Raw genomic sequence first — 19548 nt, 5'->3', positions numbered from 1 at the left:
ACTTGCCAGCGTATAACTAAAGTTTCAACGATATTCGTGTCCCGAGATGCTTTCCGGTGTAACTGAACCCTGTGCTGTCGTTTTTCCTTCAGGATGATCATCTTGTCATGTTGACCAGTCAATCTTCCCAATGGTTATCTAAGGTTGGTTCTCAATGGTTATCAAAAACATCTAATCTTAAGATCTCTAAAAATATTGTGTAAACCAATAAATTAAGTTTTTGGAAAATGCTTTTAAACTGATGAATTGACTTTTCGTCTAGAGTTGCAGAGGAGCAAACTATCTTATATGAAAAGGCCTTTTAGAATTCCAACATCAATTTTAATGACAAAGATTAGAAAAAATTATATTTCAATACAATATACCTGATTTTCAGATTTCACACCATTCAACGAACAATTGCCCCACTTGGCGTCTTTGACTTTGTCATCAAAAAGTGTCGGTGAAAAATTTGCATCACCATTGAAAATCTTATGATGTCATCAGATGATGATTTAAGGGCGGGATATTCTCCTCGTGTATTCGGCCACCTTTGTACTTTATTAGATGTCCATTTTTGTTGACGAACTCTAAAATTTTTCTAAAGGCGCCTTTGGTGCCAATGCATACTTGTTTTGAGGGAGAGCGCGCGCCAAAAAACGCAATTTTTTGTCACAATTTTCCAAAAAAAGCCCATAAACGCCTTTTTGTACTGTTTTGCCTGCGCGCAGAAAGATTGGTCATAACAGAGAGCTTTTATGAATTAAACAATTTGATAAAAGCAGCTAAGTTTCATGGGTTGCCAATTTTTTTCAATATGTTTAATTGAGCGCCTCTCAAGTGCACATTCATCAGAATTATAGCTTTCTCAAGCGCATTTTACAATTATTACGAAATGGTTATTTTTGATTTGTTCTATTAGCATGATTACTTTTATGCTGCGGATATATTAACCCAACCCCAGGTTTAATTTTAAATTTTTGTGACATACCGGAGAAACTATGAGGTTACAAAAAAGCTTAAAAATTCTAAAACTAAAATGCAAGAGTTAATACAGAAAAAGATCTAGTCTAATAAAAACTAGTCAACACTTGAGGACTGAAAAAAAATTATGGGTTCACTGAGACGTGGTTTAATGAGTCAAATGACAAAAACTTTTTGACACTAGATAGTGGTCATTTTGTCGCTTTCCGATGTGATAGATCAACACTAGTAAGCGAAATGACAAAAATGCGCCGGCCAATTTGGCAGCGTAGCTTAACTGTTGGCAGCAGTAAACTAATTCCTTAACTTGACCTAAATTTTATGGTGAAAAGGCAGTAAATTGAAATTACTCTCAAAAGGCGGCGGCCGTTTCTGGGCAAAATATACCAAATGATAAATTTTCAAATTTTGAAATAAGAAAAATGAAATTAGAGGGAACTTGGTGTACAGAAGATATTGATAATGAACATTTACAATTAAGAGTGTTTTCAACCGCAGAAAAAAACTCATTTTTCAAATTTAGTAATGAACGCTACGTCGTCTTCCTCGAAAGGGCAAAGGAAATTTCAAAGAAAGAATACGAGTTAATTTTCAAAGAACAATTTTATTTGAGTGAGCTTCAACAAATCTCTTGGTGCATTTCTACAAAACAACAGTATGGTACTGTGAGCGATTTGAATTTTGCTGATTATGAAAACGTATTCGACTATTCGTTTGATTTTACCTCAAAAAGAGTTGATAAAGACTTGGAGAGAAAAATCCGTCTATGTTTCTACAAGCTATTAAAATACAAAAAAATTCCGGTGGTTTATTTAATTATTTACCACCGTTATCTTATGAGACTAAATGGTATTTGCAAGGTCACTTTTATTTCCACTGGCTTGAAATTCAGCAGGTTGTAGAGGTGTTGGAAAAAAAACAATGAAATTGCAAAAAAGCAGAGTAACTCCTATTGATTTGAAAATAATTCACGAAATTTATACGTCTTTGAAACAAACTTATCCTGATAATTCTAACCGATGCAACTATTTTCTAGCTGCATGTTCTCTGTTTTTTGTTAGTTAGGATAACCTTAACTACGACATTTCTGATAACCTTGGCAACTTCTAGTAGTTTATCATTTACTAGAATGCTAGGCGAGAGATCAGTTGTGCTTTACGTGGAAGGCTTTCGTTACAAGAAAAACGCCTTTGTGGTTAAAGAATTAGCAATAGCAACTTCAGACTACAGCGATCGACTCATTTTCTTACCTCCAGTGAATTTCAATATACTACCAAAACTTGAACAAAAAGCTTACAACTGGTTAACAAATTATTTACACGGTCTCCATTGGGAAAACGGTGATTACCTTTACATAAACTTTAATCAAATACTTCAGAATTTTGTGTTGAGAAATCCCGGTGCCCTTTTTTACGCTAAAGGAAAAGAAAAGACAGAATTTTTGGCCAAGTACTTTGACCGAAAGATTGAAAACCTAGATGATTTGGGCTGTCCTCGGGTTGAAAACTTATATTTTAAAAATTATCCAAGTTGCAATAAACATATTCCACACTACAACTCCAAGAATCATTGTGCCCTGAAGAAAACCAAGGTTTTTTATGATTGGTTGAAAAATGAACAACAGCGAGATATCAGCGAAAGTGGAGACATACCTATCACCAAATTCAATGCTTTGTGCGTGGATGACTCCAGAGGGTGATATTAAAATTTCATTAACGAGAATAGAGCGTACTGATTGCAGTGGCCAAATTGTTCAGAGGAAGGAGAAAATAATAATTTCCGAAGAAAAGTTGTCTACGTTGAAGAGGTTTTTTCCAGTTATTGATCAATTTGTATACTTCCAGAGATTCAAGTTTATCAGAAATATTAGCCAGCAAGCGAGGAGTATATCTTCCCGAACTAGTCTTAGTACCCAAACGTCAGCCAGGAGTTCAGATGGATCTAAACAGCAGTGAATTGCCAGATGAGATTGAGACGATTGTGAAAGAGGATACTGTGAAGAAAAAAATGTACTACGCAAATATCCCAGCAAACTTTGTTCTAGAAATGCATAACATAAATGATAGAGATTTCACACGTTATGAAATTTTGTACTGTTCTCAAAACTAATTCAATTTTTTATAAGCTTCATTCACAGAGAGAAAAAGTCTAACACAGTCTGTAGAATAAATAGTTTCTCAAATGTCAGAAGCAACAACAGCAGTAGATGAACCTGACGCAACAATAGTAACAGAGTTTGTTTATAACGAGACAAACAGTGAAAAAAAATCATGGAAGTTTTGTAACAATGTAACTTTGCCAAGGTCTGAAGTAGTTTTTGTTGCGCAAATGGTAGTAATTCTAATTTTACTAACTTTCTGCATTCTCAAACTTTCTTTCACTAAATTAGGAAACGTCAATTTGGTTCCCGATTTTATCAGGCTTGGTTGGTTGATGCAACCATCACGTACTACCAAACCCAAGGATATGAATAAAGTGATTGATACTTCGACAAGAATTTTTATGGCGATAGTGGGACCTCCAGGATCCGGGAAAACTGAGTTAATTTTGAAACATTTGATGGGAAACACTTTTTGCCCTGAATTTGGAACCGTTTTATATCTTTACAAAGAGATGCAACCTGCCTTCTCAGAAAAAGTGTCTTCTCACGAAGTGAATGTGAAGTTCATGAAATTCGACGGATTCGAATCTGTGAGAAAATTAGAAAATGTTCTTCTAGTTTTCGATGATTCATGTGAAGACATCTGTAATGACAAGGAATGTGTTAGGCTAGCGATAGCGGGTAGACATAGAGGGATAGATGTATTATATGTTAAGCATAACTTGTTTCAACAAAGTCGATGGTCGCGTACGATTGATTTGAACATTTCACACATCATTCTGTTCAAATCGCGTCGCGACGTTCAGCAACTAGATCTTTTAGGAAGACAATTGAATGTATCAAAATTTTTGAGAAGCTGCTACCAATTAGCTACCAGAGACTCTTTAGGACATCTTCTAATCGACTTGGACCCCCGTACATCAGATTGTTTGAGATATTGCTCAAATATCACACGACCTAGGCCAACAGTTTTTTATTTACCCTTATCTGAAGCAAAATCTACTCCAATCACAAATGAAAAAAAAACTTATCTATTCTGCGGCATATGGTACAACTGAAACCTGACCAGCTAAGACGATTAATTAGAAAAACTTCAAATAGTGAGATCATAACACTTATTTGTGAATGTTTGCTCAATGTAGTCAATGGAAACGTACCCGTTAAATAGCAAACATCGAACGATTCGAGACAGCATACAAATACTTAATCACTCCAAAAACCAGTGTTGTCAAAAAACGTGCGATTATTTTGAGTAAAGAAGGCTTCCATTTAGTTCGACAAATACTTTATTTTTGTTACAAGTACCTCACAACTTAATGATGACTGCTGAAGAGTTCATTCTAATTCCGAAACACTTATATGTTGCACGTGTTCTTCATGATAATAATATTAAACATAAAAATGCTCAACTGTCCTATCCTAACCGGCTTAGATCCCAATTACCTCCTCAAACTAGTAAGACTACTGCAACGAAGGAAACATTTACGGAAAAAATTGAGCCCCAACAAGAACAGCTTAAACTGTTAACGGACAATGAAGAAGTACCGGTCGAACGTGATAAAGACGAAATACTAAAAGAGAAACACAATAGACAGACCGAAAGCGTTTTAGGACAGTTACAAGTTTTAGAAGACAAAAAGTTTGTTAGAGCAAAAACCGTACTTGAAATCATAGAAAATTCAGAAAGAATAACCATAAACCGTGACAATGTGGTGATATATGTAGATAAAGTACCAACAGGACTTAAAGCAGCAATATTTTTATACGACATACAACAACCAACGAAAAAATTACACAATCCGGCGTTCATTAACATTTTAACTGCTCTCAACTTGAATGAAAACCTGGTAATAAATCGAAATGCCAAACACGCGGTTCAGTCAGCGTCTTTTAACGCTCAAGAGAAACGAGAACCCGGACCCTCAAGAACCCACTCAACATCGCCCACTTGGCAGGAAAAAAAGTAGTGCAAACCTTAAGAGAAGTAAAAAACACAAACGAAAAAGTCTCAGCGGTAATAGAAAAACCCAAAACCAAAAACGTGAAAAAGAGTCAGAAGAAGGCTCTGACTTATACGGAACGCCCCATAACGATTCAGATTCTCCAACGTCAGAAAAGACGAAGGCGCAAACAAAACAATGGGAAAATTACTAAGATTGAAGAAAAATTGTTGAAAACTAAATACAGTGACAAAGGTCCCGCGTTATTTGGTAGTGTAAACAACTTGATAAAAGCAAGCAATTTGTCGCGAAAGAAAGTTAAACATTTCCTTCATACTGAACCTGCTTACACAAAATATCGAACTGTGATCCAAAAAACGCCGCGACTCAAGGTCATTAGATCTGGCCTTTGTTGATAAACTTGCCCAGTACAACCATGATGTTAAGTATCTGCTTGTTGCAGTTGACTGCATGTCCCGCTATCTCAGAGTGCAACCCTTGAAATCAAAGTATGCTACTACAACAGCAGAAGCGTTCAAACTAATGATAACGACAAAACAACCGGAAAAAGTAAGGGTGGACAAGGGCACAGAGTTTAAAGGGTCCTTCGAAGCATTATGTAAAAAGAAAGGCATAAACACATATAGCACAGAGAGCGAGAAAAAGTCCGCATTCGCTGAGAGAAATATCCCTTCCTTGAAAAATCTTATTTATATGTACTTGGAGGAAAAATGGATTTACTCATAAATTGACAAATTGCAAGATTTTATCAATGCAATTAATTCGAGAACAACTCGTGTCACAAATCTTTCACCAAATAAGATAACTAAAAAAGATGTTCCTCGCATGATTTCATTAGGAGCAGAACAGTCATTGAAATTAGTTCGACGTCCAAACCTTTATGTTGGTGATTATGTTAGCAAGGGTTACAAACAATCGTTCACCGATGAAGTGTTTGAAGTTTTTGACATACCAACACGAAATCTCCCAACATACAATATGATTGATTCTAGCAGAGAACCGATTGAGGGAAAAGTTTACGAGTCTGAACTAATTCGCGTTCTGGAGAAGGACAATCATGACTGAGGGCACTTCCAACAGCCTTTTCACCCATAATGTTCCCCCTTCCTTCACAATTACCCTAGTTTCATCTAAATATGAACGTTTTCAAAGATAACACTCTGGCCAACTTCAAAAATCTCCTGAGTGAAGAAATAAATTTGCAAGGTGAATGGAGAGTAGCAGTTACAGAAATTACCTTGGAATTACCTTGAGAAAAAGATCGGGTTATAGCAAGCATGAAAGTTAGAAAGACAAGATCTCCAGACCTTACCTTGGAGAAACAGCAAAAATAACAAAAGGAGAATATACGAGCATTGATCAAATACTGGACGAGATTCGTCGAAAGACAGAATTAGAGAAAGTGGATTACGTAAAAGATTCAATAACCAAACATCTTTCCTTATGGCTGCATTATTGGGAAGGTATAACTTTTTCAAGCCCGCAGATTCCTAGTCTACTTGGATTCAAAGGCGTCAGAGATGGAACTGGTTATCTTATAGGTTACAAACAAGGAAGCACGAAACATAGCACATTCTCTACCCAAGATCTTATTGCTGACTATCCCGTTGATGTATGCGCTGGTACTCAGCTTATGTTTATTTATCTGGACATAATTCATTATCAAATAGTCGGAGACACAAAAGCACCCCTTTTACAAGTCATTGATACAAATCGTCGAGTGAAAAACGGTTACGCATGTACAATTGAACCGAATCATCGTAAAGTGTTTAGTAATTTGGATTTTAAAAAACTTTTGGTCAATAATATTTCTAATATTTCCTTGAACTTGCGCACAGAAACTGGAGGACTTGTTCCTTTCACCGGAGGGGGAAAAGTAGTTTTGACTTTGAAATTTCGAAAGTTTAGCAATTGATCAAAATGGATTCTTATTACCACAACTAAGCAAACTTACCACATTTCTCGGGGCATTATAGACAACGAGGCAGTGGCTTCGGTGCATTAGCCTTGGGAATAGGAAGAGTCGCACTTCCACTGGCTCGAAAATTTGTGATACCCGCGGCTAAAAAAATCGGAAAAGAACTAATTCTTCAGGCAGCTCCAGAACTGATAGAAGTTGCAACAAAAAGAAAAAATCCTTTGCAGGCACTCAAAAGCACCGTTAGAAAAACAATCAAAAAGCAACTAGGAGGAGGAAGTAGATCTCGAAAAAGTCATCCGAAAAGAACGACGGCGTTTAAACGAAAAACGAGACGCGTCATTCCCAGAAAACGAACTGCACAGAGAAGTCGCTCCGATTTCTTTACAAGGGTTAAAAATGATTTCTAATTTAATCCCGAGTGAAGCAACTCACAGCTCCTTGGACTTATTTGAGAAACCGCCTTTACTTGTCACTTTTGAAAATGCATTCACCCAAAAAATTGGACCTTCCTACTCTCCTGATGGTCCTATGCTCGAGTTTGAAGTACTCGGCGACAAAAATAATTCCATCGATCTTCAACGTACTCGTTTGGAAACCAGCACAAACTGTTCGAAGCAACGGAAACGAGCTTCGAACGCATGCTACAGAGGCGGAAAACAGAGATACGCCGTATTTTGTTAACAATCCTTTATCTTCATTATTTTCTGAGTGTACACTGTCTCTGAATGGTGAGAAAATATCAACTACCAATGCTAATTTTGCCCATAAAAGCTTTATTGAGACCGAGTTTTCATACGGTAATGATGCCAAGAAAACATGGCTGGCTTGTCAAGGTTATTTTTATGAAGAAAATTTATCAGCCATTGACGGTGCTGGAAGGAGAGCTGATGATGTTACGGAGCGTAAAGTTCTCGTTGCGGTCTCGAGCGAGCTGAAGCTAATTGGTAAAATGCTTGCGATTTTTTGTCGTGTGACAAGCATCTACTTAGCGGTGAGACAATTAGATTGTCTCTTAGACGTTCTCCTAACGATTTTGTTGTCATATCTGAAGATGCAGCTAAACACTACAAGGTCCAAATAATCGAAGCTAATCTCTATGTCAGAAAGATGACTGTGACTGACTATGTTCTCTCATCAATAGAAAAAACTTTGTTGAAGAACCCGGCAATTACAATTACATCGAAGTAGTACCAAAAACGTTTCTCGCAACTGCAGGTGTACAAAGCTGGCGACAAGAGGATGTTTTTGCAAAAGAACCTGTTCGAAGAATGATAGTAGCAATGAGCATAAACGAAGCATATTTGGGTACTAATAGAACAAACCCTTTTCATTACCAGAAATTTGGGTTGAATGAGATCATTGTGTACAGAGACGGTCTACCCATTGTCGGAACTCCCATCTCAACATCGGACAATAAAAGAAGTTGTTACAATACGCTTGAGGCTCTTGATTTTGTTTTGAACACTAGTCATGGAATCAGTCTCGCTAATTATGGTAACATTATATTATGGCTTTTGATCTCACTTCTACTCAGGAGGCTTCACACGATTTTATTCTGCTTCACCTGAATTGACCAATTGCACTATTTCGGTTGAACTCAAGTTTGACGCAGGTCTCGGTAATAACGTCGAGTTATTGTTTATGGGAGAGCGTGCATCAACAGTTTATGTGCGTTCAGATAGAAAAATTACCAAAAACACTCTCATGACCTAAGATAGACATGGATAATCTTCAACTAGTAGAAATTATTAACCGTTGTAAACATTTGAAATATCGCTTTAGATGTATTTTTCCGTCATGCTCTTCAGTACTGAAAAACGATAATACGTTCATGATTATGAATGCCTCACCATCGGATCAATTTGGAACCCACTGGTTGCTTTTTGCTCAAGCTGGAGGACATATATTCTTCGCAGATCCTCTAGGTAAACGATTATGTGATTATCCCCTCGTGTACAAGAATATGCGACGTACAATTCACGAGGGAAATCAACTACTGATGAAAAAACAAATACAATCAGCTGATTCAGTGTTATGCGGACTTTATTGTATTTATGTTGCTCATGTTATAATTACAAACAAATTTCCAATAGGTTTCAAACTTAATGATCATGATTTGATAAGATTTGCCAAACATATGTTATTCTAAATTAATTTATTGATGTTTTTGTAAAATTTATACATTCGTTTTTTTTTCAATTCATTCTTATTAACAACAAAGTTTTTTTTCTGCAAGTGTATGTGAACCGTGGAAAGTTTCATTTCAAGTCCTTCGAAATATTCAGGCATGGCCATTTGGTTTAGCGGGCAATAGCTAACCCGGCGTTGCGCTCGCGCTTGTGTAGTAACATTTTTTTGATATTCAAGAGAGCGGCAGAAAACCAATATTTAAAACTTGAATTTCTTCTCCATGATAAATTTCACAAACAAAGTGTTTGAATCAATTTCCATACAACCATATTCACTTAAAATTATGTCAATTATTCTAGAAAACTCAGCAGCATTTTCACCATTCAAATAATTAGTAAAGCGTTCAATTGTTACGTTAGTAATCAGGTCAGTTTGACTTTGAACAGATTTAGTCTGCGAGCCGAAGCAAACTTGAGGCAATCGTCTGCGAACTGGAACACCACTAACATCTAAGTTGTTGATGGAGTTGTAATTCACAACTATTTTCAGTTTTTCCATCAGAGGGCCAGACAGTTCATAGTTGGAGCAATCCAAAATTAAATATTTGAATGGAGAGTGAAGACAAGGAACAACGAAGGCTTTTGAATTCATCTTGTTAAGTGAATCGGTAGTCTCTTTTGTGAATTCGACCAGCACATGATAATGTTTTTCGTTGTCAATCGAGTGATTGCAGAAATCTAATTTATTCGAATGGGAGGATACCGCAAAATTTGCTTTTGAAGCGAAGCCTGAAAAGTCGGGTTCATTTGTAATTTTTACGGAACTGTTTGAAATATCAGGGGAATGCTCGTACATTGCTTCAACCATTGCTTTGAAGTTTCAATAGAATAACGAGTTGATAATGTTACACAACCCGACAGTTATCATCGTTTTCACTATCGCATTCCATTTCAGAGCATGAAGATTTTTTAGATTTGTTTCGCTTTTTTCTAAATTTTTCTTTCACGTCGCAGTTTTTTGCTTTCGTCAATCTTTTGATTTTTGTATAATTGTCCGCCAAGGACTCGAATTCACCAGTTGACAAAGTTATTCCTCGTCGATACTTGAAAGTTCCCTCTTCGTCTTTTTTTGTACAATTTGATAGTTATGTAAGTACCGGTCTGTGCGAATGATTTTGCACCGACTCTAAATAAACGTTTATCATTCGAAAATATATCCCTAAATCATCGAAATAGTCAAAATCCGTTTCAAGAGAAGCGTACATTATAAATGAATAACAGCCAACTGGTTTTTAGTGTGGAACGTTGAAGAATGACTGATCACAGTATACGAGACAGATCATGCGCTCCCAAAGTAAAAATTTAGGTGATAACGTTTACGAGCGCCCTAAGCCATATTGATAAAACTTAATCACCAAGGATTTAATTTCTTTAAGGATAAACCTCTTTTTATATGGGTATTTAGTTACTTTTCCCCCCAGCTATACTCTAAAAATCTTTTAGTGTTTTTTAATGTGACGGTTATTTTAATGACTGTTATGAATCATGGTAATGAAATTCTAATGGCATGACAAAGAAGGCCTGGCAAACTATCATGAAAATTTGATTTTGAGTGCTTTCGCCCGTAGCCACTATAATAAAGCTATCACATAAATCTAAAAAATCGGGTTTTCACAATCATTCCTTACATGACCTCAGTCGTCATGCGTAAAAGAATGAATAAAATTTGATATCCTTGCCTAAAAAGTTATTAGTTTTGACCTAATATAACCATGCCACCCCTTTCCTGATCTCATTCTCATTAATAAACTTTTCATACTTTTCATTCTCTCAATTTCGTTTCGGTAGTTCAGTCATTTTATTTTAACAAAATTTTAAACCTCTTCAAGTCATGACTAGTCCTTTACAAATAATCCCAGTGTCTGATCGAGAAAGAACAATTATCTACCAAACATACACGAGGGAGTCGATTGCTGTCATCCATCAACAGAAAGAGAGAGTCTCTCCGTCTACAGCAAGTCCGTTCAATGACTTGGCTCCCCGAAAAAACGACGAGAATCAAAACGAGGAATGGACTACAAAAAATCATATCATGCTACCGAGCTACCTCCTTGATCACATCGATCTTCTTCGACAGAATCGAAAACGAATGTACGAGAGTTGCACTATTCACGAGAGCTATCCGGCATTAGAAAAGACGGAGATAAACGACACAACCTCGCTCGAGCAGTCTCCAAGAAAAATTCTCTTCGCGTATGACTGCGAGTCAATGCCGTTGTATGAAAATCAGGAGGGATGTATTCGTGATTATGCAGAGCGCGAAGCGTACTGGGATATTCCGACAGCAATGTCTTCCGAGTCGTTTAATAGGGGAGCAGTTTCAACTCCAGAACAATCAACTTCCTATTCGGATGCTCGGGTTTCATCGAGTGCGGAGCCAATTGATCTAGTGACCCCAGATCTCATTCAAGGCACCCCTCCAAACGCAGCTTGCTATGCGCCAAAAAAGAGAAAACTACAGTTTTGAGAGTTCTAATAACTTAAACAAAAAACTTTCCTTTGTTTCAAATATTATTCCAAGATTTTATATTTTCATTTTTGTTTGATTTGAGTTTTAAGCTGTTTTAACATAACTGTGTGTAAATTTTTTGTCTCAGTTTTCTGCAAAATGTTAGAGAAAAACTTAAAAAACTAGAAAAAATCACAAATCGAGAATAATTTTTCGCTAAAAAAAATTTTGGTTTGAGAAAGAACGAGAGAGAGAGAGAGAGAGAGAGAGGGAGAGAGATAAATACACTTGCTCAGTAGTGAACCCCATTTGGAGTATCCTTTTTGGGATATTGGTTTCTTTTCAAAAGAAAGATACATATGGAAGGGTCCAACATTTTCTTGTTGGTAATCCAACCATATTTATTTGGCTTTTTTTATCAAACAATCTCTGTTCTCTCTCTCTCTCTCGTCATACTTTGTGCCCGGTGGGGTTAGCCAGGTCTTACGCAAAGTAACAGAGAGTGTTTTAAGCATTAAATCTGCATTATATTACATTTCTATACATGTTTTGGGTGTAAAACTGACAATTTTTGGTGAGTTTTCTCAAAAAATCACAACTTTTTAAGTGTCTACTCTCATTGATTGGGCTATAAATGTTTTAAGTTTCTACGCTTGTCCGAATTACGTATCAGTTAGCTCCTAAAAATTTCAAACCACATTCACTTGAATTTTAAATGAGAACGAATAATTCAAGCTAAAAATGAAGAAAAAAAGTTAAAAAATTATGTTTTTTAAGTTTCGAACACGACCAGTAGAACTGTGCTCGAGATCCCATAAAACTTACTGGTTTTTTTGTTTTTAGATATAAAAGACACTTTTTTAAATATTACTTTTCCTTTTATCACAACAAAAAAAGTTTGAGGTTTTCCTTTATTTTGAAAAAAAAATTATTTTTTTTTTGAAATTACAGAACGGGAGGCGTTCCCGAGGAGCGTAGAGACGAGCAACGCCGGGTTAGCTTTTGCCCCTTAAACCAAATGGCCATGCCTTAATATTACGAAGGACATGATATAAAATGTTTCACGGGACACTGAATGACATGAAGGAAACTTTGATTCCGATATCTTTTACACATTCAAATGACAATTTATGCTTATCATGCATCGGTAACTATCAAGATATCAAATTTGCAAAATTTTCAGTTTTTAAGTTTACTATTTTATTTCAACTTAATTAGATAATTGAGGGCTTTACTTTCTGAATACTTTTATCTCATGTTTCTACTTTTTATTATACCTATTTACGCAAACCAAGAAGTGGGCTTGAAATCAAAGAGAAATTACTGTTTCACGGTTAAAATTAGTCAGAAAAAGTTTTAGGCTCTATCTGAATCATTCTAAGCTTTAAATTTTGTAATTTAGTGCTGAAATGTTAATTGAAAGTCTAAACCAGTCCCCTAAAACATGCCAAAACTTGAAAAATTTATCGCTAACCCTTAAAATTAACATCAAAATTTGAGGATATAAATGAATCAGTTTTTACTACACAAAACCCTTGCACTTGAACAAAGTGATGAGACATATAAAACTTTAAGCTGTAATAAACCCTGTTTTTGGAAAGGAAAGTACTTATTGTCGAGACGGCGAAGTATAACTCTCGTTAATGGCTTCTACTTGCCCTTACCCGCAAAGTTTTTAGTGCTAGTCACTTCTCGCTTTTGCTTTTTCATAACCAGTTTTACTTCTTGAAATTTTCCTGAATTACTTCAGTAAGTTCAACAAATAATGCCGAACTCTACTTCTATCGCGACACCCGTTCCTTGCCAGCAGTGCGGAAAAATACTGAGCTCTAAAAGAAACTTGCGAAGACATGAGCAAAAAGTTCACAAGATCCTTCCTCCCCCTCCTCCTCAAACTGTTTGCGATGAGTGTCTCGAATCATTCGAGAGTTTGTCGGAAGCCCAAGAGCACGTCGAGCTGGTACATGACATGACTTCCAATAGTCACTGTATCTATTGCCATACAATATTTCTCACCGCGGAAAGCTATGGACAACACTTGCTGAAGAAGCACGCATTGCCAGTTTGGGACGGCATTGAGACGACGTCTTCCACTGCCCCAACGGAAAGCGCGTTCAGAGGCAAATTGCGTCAATACGATCTCAAAGTTGGTGAGAAAGAAATGGATTTGCTTCAAGTCATGATGCAAAACAAGGAGGAAATAGATACTGGAAAGGGTCAAAAAGGGTCCGAACAAGGTGCAATTCCATGTGGAAGTGGGAATGATCAAAATTCCCACTGTGCAAGACGGGGACAGTGGAAACTTCGAAAGGACCATGCTGTTTCTGAACACTAAGACATTGACAGTGTACTTCGAGGGAATAGCTGGGGATCAATTTTTGGAACTGATTGAACATATAGTCAACCAAGTCAATTCGTTCTCTCCTCATGGTAGCGGATGAATTATTGACAGAATTGAAAAATTGCAAATCAGTTTCGCGGCCTTCTCACCAAAAAGAGCAGGATCCTATCTCGAGCTACCTGATGCACTCAGCGCAGCATCTACTCTGCTCACAAATATCAACACTAAAGATGATGACCGTTGCTTTCTCTACTGCTTTGTTGCCGCATATCACAATGTGAATGAGCCGGCCCTCTACCCCACATCTAGACGGTAGCTGGAGAAAAACAAAGTCTCAACCTACGATCTCGACAAAGAAGGAATTGTGAAAATCAATGGGGAATACGAAATGCCAATGGGTCTGTTGGATATGGACAGATTTGAAAAATTGAACAGTTGTCAAATCAACGTCTTCCGGTAAGCAAATTCTAATTGCCTTCAAAAAAAAACTCAAAAATCCTTCATTAATGTTCTTCACCTATTCAAACGCCCTTTTTATTTCATTCCAAACCTAGGTATAAAAATTATTTTTCTGTTCAGGTACAACGATGGCGAATTGTTGCCCATAAGAGCATCGAGCAGATTCACTACTAGCCTGATTGTGGACTTGTTGCTGCTGACAGAGGGATCAAAATATCACTATGTGTTGATAAGTGATCTCCAGAAACTGGTCGAGTACGTGCGGCACAAAGTGCACCAATTTCAGTCTGAGATTTGCCGCAAATGTTTCCACACATGCGCTTCATTCGAAACTCTGAGAAGACATCAAGAACTGTGCTACCAAGACAAAGATGTCGTCATAACAATGCCCAAGCCGGGAAAAGATGACCAAAAGTTCAAAAACATAACGGCTCGTTGGTACGTACCCAGAGTAATCTACTTTGATTTGGAGTCACTGCTCTTACCAGTATACGGACCGCATCCTGATCCGCGAAAAACTAGCACGCAAACAATTGAAATCCATCAACCGTGCAGCTACGCGTTAGCAGTAATCGAATTTGGGAAAAAAGACCTGTTAAAAATTGAGCTTAAAAGAGGACCGAATGTGATGGAAGAGCTAATTAGCTCCCTTGAATCGTTAGCGAGACAAATTTACGTAGAAAAAAGGAAATATTACACTTTCACTGGTATAACAGACCAGGAACGGGAAGATGCTACAATTTGTTGGATATGCGAGAATGATTTTTCCGACAAGGATCAAGTGGTACTTGATCATTGCCATTACACCAACAAGTTCCTGGGTTGGGCACACAATGAGTGTAACGTTAATAGAAAAACAACAAATTACATTCCAGTGGTAGCTCATAATTTGTCAAATTATGATTTACACTTTATAATCAAAGCGCTGGCAAAAAGCGATTCGGAAAACACTTTTTCCGTAATACCCGCATCTGAAGAAAAATATATATCCTTGACAATCTCAGTATATATAAAAACGTACACGGACAAAAACGGAAAAATCAAAAAACTCTACGAAAATCTGAGATTCATCGATTCGTATAGGTTCATGCTAGCATCTTTGGCAAAACTTGTCGATAATTTGCCCAACGAAAAGTTTTTTTTTGCTGGAGAACTAGTTTGAAAAACTCGGCCACTCACCTGAAAAAGTCAGTATCTTGAAACAGAAAGGGCATTACCCCTACTCATACTTCAACTCATTCGAAAAACTCCGAGAAACTCGCCTTCCCCCACGAGCAATGTGGAAAAATAGTCTAACATGAGGGGATGTGAGTGTTTCAAGAAGCGAGTACAATCATGCCCTTAAAGTTTTCACCGAACTGAAGTGTGGTTCACTTGGTGATTACCACGATTTGTACTTGACTACAGATGTGCTATTGCTTCCGTCCGTTTTCGAAGCTTCTGGTGAAGTTTGCTATCAAACATACGGGCTGGATTGCGCCTGTTACTTCACGGCAAGTAACCGTTCCGGGGACGCCTTTCTAAAAGTTTGTAAGCCCGAACTGAAACTCTTAACGGACCGTGAACATCTGGACCTTGTGCAGCGAATGATACGAGGAGGCATGTCGTCGGTCTACGCGCGCCGATTTTACAAAGCAAACAATATATACCTCGACGATTTTTTGCCCTCAGAACCATCCAGCTACATCCTCATTATTGATGCAAACAATTTGTACGGGGGGATAATGAAACACTGCCCTTTGCCCTTAAACTATTTTTCAATAGTTGAAAAAAGTCTGGCAGACATACTGCTTACCAGCGAAACCTCAGAGTGGTGTTATATAGTTGAAGTCAAATTAACCATACCCGAAGAGCTTCACGATTTCTTTGCTGATTACCCCCTTGCCCCCTCTCGTGAAGTAGTGGACATCGGTGCAATGAGCAACGAGCACGTCGACATGTTGGGAAAATTGGGAATCACCACACTGCAAAAAGTGCCAAAGCTTCTACAGACCTTGCATCCTAAACAAGGTTATGTTTTGCACTACCTTACCCTAAAATTGTACCATGAGCTGGGAATGAAAATAACTCACCTAGGAAAAGTTCTTCAGTTCCGCCAAAGTCACTGGATGGCACCCTTTGTCGACCTCAACACCCGCCTACGAAAAACCGCGGTCAATAAATTCCAGGAGAACTTCTACAAGCTAATTGTTAATTCAGCTTTCGGTAAGACAATGGAGTCTAAGTAAGAAAGAAAGAAGCTGGAGATTGTAAGGAATGAGAGAGAACTTTTAAAAAAAACAGCTCTGAGCACAATGAAAAGCTTTCAAATCATTGACGATCAATTAGCCACAATCAGCTTTTCAGTAACAAAAATATTGTGGGACAAACCTATGATAGTTGGTGCAACCATCCTAGACCTCGCCAAGCGTTTCATGTTTCAGTTTCATTATCAAAAAATGAAACCAAATCTAAACTTGGCTATCCTTTACTCCGACACGGATAGTTTTATTTATGCCATAAAAACTGATGACGTTTACCGAGACTTGGAAAAAATAAAAGCCGATTTCGACTTTTCAAATTACGATGAGGACCATTTCTTGTTCGAGGATACCAAAAAGAAAGTTGTGCTGAAATTCAAAGACGAGACTGGTGGGAAGCCGATCAGAGAATTCATCGCCCTAAAATTCGGTCGTCCTTAATGGTAAATAAAATTTAAGCCACCCTTCCACCCCCATTCTTACCTTTTACAGAACAAAATTACCACCACCAACCCCCCTACCTCCTTAATTTTTGCAATAAACTATGGGCATTTAGCTGATTTAGGCAACATTATACAATGTTGCCTACACGTTGATTTATCTGACAATATATTCCCTCTCTTTTCCTCTTTTTTTAATCATAATTTAGAGTCTTCTGCTCATTTTTAGTAAAATGAAAGAAATTTTGTTCCGTATAAATTGAGTTGCTGAAGTGAAACGAAATTATCCCCTGCGTTGTAGAAAACAATAAAAGATTTGCTTCTGTTTAGAAGGCACTCAAAAATTGAGTGCCAAAGGAATTAAACGGAGTGCACAGAGAGAACTGGTCCACCAAACCTACAGGGACACATTATTCACTGGAAAAACAATGAGAGTGTACAACTATAATATAGTTTCGAAAGTTCACACCAATATGACAGTGAAATAAAACAAACTTGCATTATCACCATTCGACTCAAAACGTTTTCTACTTTTCGACGGAGTTTCGACAGTGCCCTTCGGCCATAAAGCCGCTGAAGAAAATGCTTTTCTAGAAGACATTTACATGGACACCGAGTGGGCCAACTCATACAATGAAACTGATAACAGTTCTCCCGATTTTCAACTTCCAGATTGGGGATTTTTACAGCGGCCCTACTCAGAAACAGAGCTCCAAGAAGAAGAAGCTTCTAGTAGCCGAGTCCGTGAACGTCCCCCTATAAATAACCCATTTATTTTATCTGAAGCTTCAGAAAAGCGACCACCTAAACAACAGCGCAATGAAAACCAAAACAATAAACATTAAAGTCTGAAACATATATTTTTAGATGATTTTTACTGTTCGTCCTTTTTATACTTCGACTTGTATATGTTTTGGTTTTTACCAATTTACAACTAATACAATACTCGTATTGAGCTCAATCACTTTTTTAACATAAATAGCTTCAGGCAAATAAACTAGTTGACGCAAACCAAGTGTTAATTCAAACAAATGTGTGAAATCCTTAGGCTCGTTTTCAATAACAAACTTTAATAGCATGACAAACTTTTGACGAAAAGAAAGAAAGCCAGGAAATGATATCCACATAAAACTAGGACGAAAAAGAAAAGTTCAGGAATTAGGACGATTAATTTTAATTATCGCGGGAAAAAGGACCGCTTTAAAACGAGTTAGAAGGAATTATTGTATCGCGTCCCGGTTGTTGAGCTCAGCTTAACAAGATCCTAAGGAGGGGGTCTTTTACTTTAGGGGTGGGAGCTTGCGATCATTTACATAATCCTAGGATAGGGGTCCTCCAAAAAATTAAGGACCCCTTTCCTAGGATTTTGCTTTACGTGAGGACCCCCCCCCTTAGGAAGGACCCCTCCTTAGGATCCGGGACACGATACAATACTACTATATAGTACTTCTCAAACGCACTTTACAGTTTTTACGATATGATTATTTTTGATTTGTTCTATTAGCAAGATTACTTTTTTGCTGGTTACAATCAGTAGATGATTTAGGGACGGGGCAGGGGCGGACGCCTCTAACTCCTCATGTATTCGGCCACCTTTGTACTTTTCTAGATATACAGTTTTGTTGACAGACTCTAAAACTTTTCTAAAGGCGCCTTTGGTGCCAATGCATACTTGTTTTGAGGGAGAGCGCGCGCCAAAAAACGCAATTTTTTGTCACAATTTTCCAAAAAAAGCCCAAAAACGCCTTTTTGTACTGTTTTGCCTGCGCGCAGAAAGATTGGTCATAACAGAGAGTTTTTATGAATTAAACAATTTGATAAAAGCAGCTAAGTTTCATGGGTTGCCAATTTTTTTCAATAGGTTTAATTGAGCGCCTCTCAAGTGCACATTCATCAGAATTATAGTTTTCTCAAGCGCATTTTACAATTATTACGAAATGATTATTTTTGATTTGTTCTATTAGCATGATTAATTTTATGCTGCGGATATATTAGCCCAACCCCAGGTCCAATTTTAAATTTTTGTGACATACCGGAGAAACTATGAGGTTACAAAAAAGCTGAAAAATTCTAGTTAATACAGAAAAAAATCTAGTCTAATAAAAACCAGTCAACACTTGAGGACTGAAAAAAAATTATGGGTTCACTGAGACGTGGTTTAATGAGTCAAATGACAAAATTTTTTTGACACTAGATAGTGGTCATTTTGTCGCTTTCCGATGAGATAGATCAACACTAGTAAGCGAAATGACAAAAGGTTGAAGAGTAATGATGCTCAATCCTAAGGTATTGGAACCTAAACTACGCACAGACTTAAACCTGCTCCATCAGAATTATGACAGCGACTGAGTAGAACTTGATAAACGAAACTGAACGATCAACACTAATAAAACTTTTTTACAATTCAAAGAACCTGGCTAAACAGAAATTATCGAACAACTTGCTTTATCAATTGATTTTGCGCAATCATTTAAATCAAACATT

The 19548-nt window shown here is 37.2% G+C and overlaps 2 protein-coding genes across 6 annotated transcripts in view; one reads left to right on the top strand and one right to left on the bottom strand.

The window, feature by feature from the left end:
• LOC134854909 (dynein intermediate chain 2, ciliary-like) overlaps window positions 1-19548 on the top strand; it is a 512182-nt gene that overhangs the window by 148729 nt on the left and 343905 nt on the right. The gene's annotated exons all lie outside the window — the stretch shown is intronic.
• The window catches only part of LOC134854908 (protein arginine N-methyltransferase 5-like), a 568964-nt gene that overhangs the window by 308744 nt on the left and 240672 nt on the right, over window positions 1-19548 (bottom strand). The window lies entirely within an intron of this gene.

The sequence above is a fragment of the Symsagittifera roscoffensis genome, chromosome 9 (assembly GCF_963678635.1).
Source record: "Symsagittifera roscoffensis chromosome 9, txSymRosc1.1, whole genome shotgun sequence".
Taxonomy (NCBI): domain Eukaryota; kingdom Metazoa; phylum Xenacoelomorpha; order Acoela; family Convolutidae; genus Symsagittifera; species Symsagittifera roscoffensis.
This window is presented reverse-complemented; position numbering and strand designations above follow the sequence as displayed.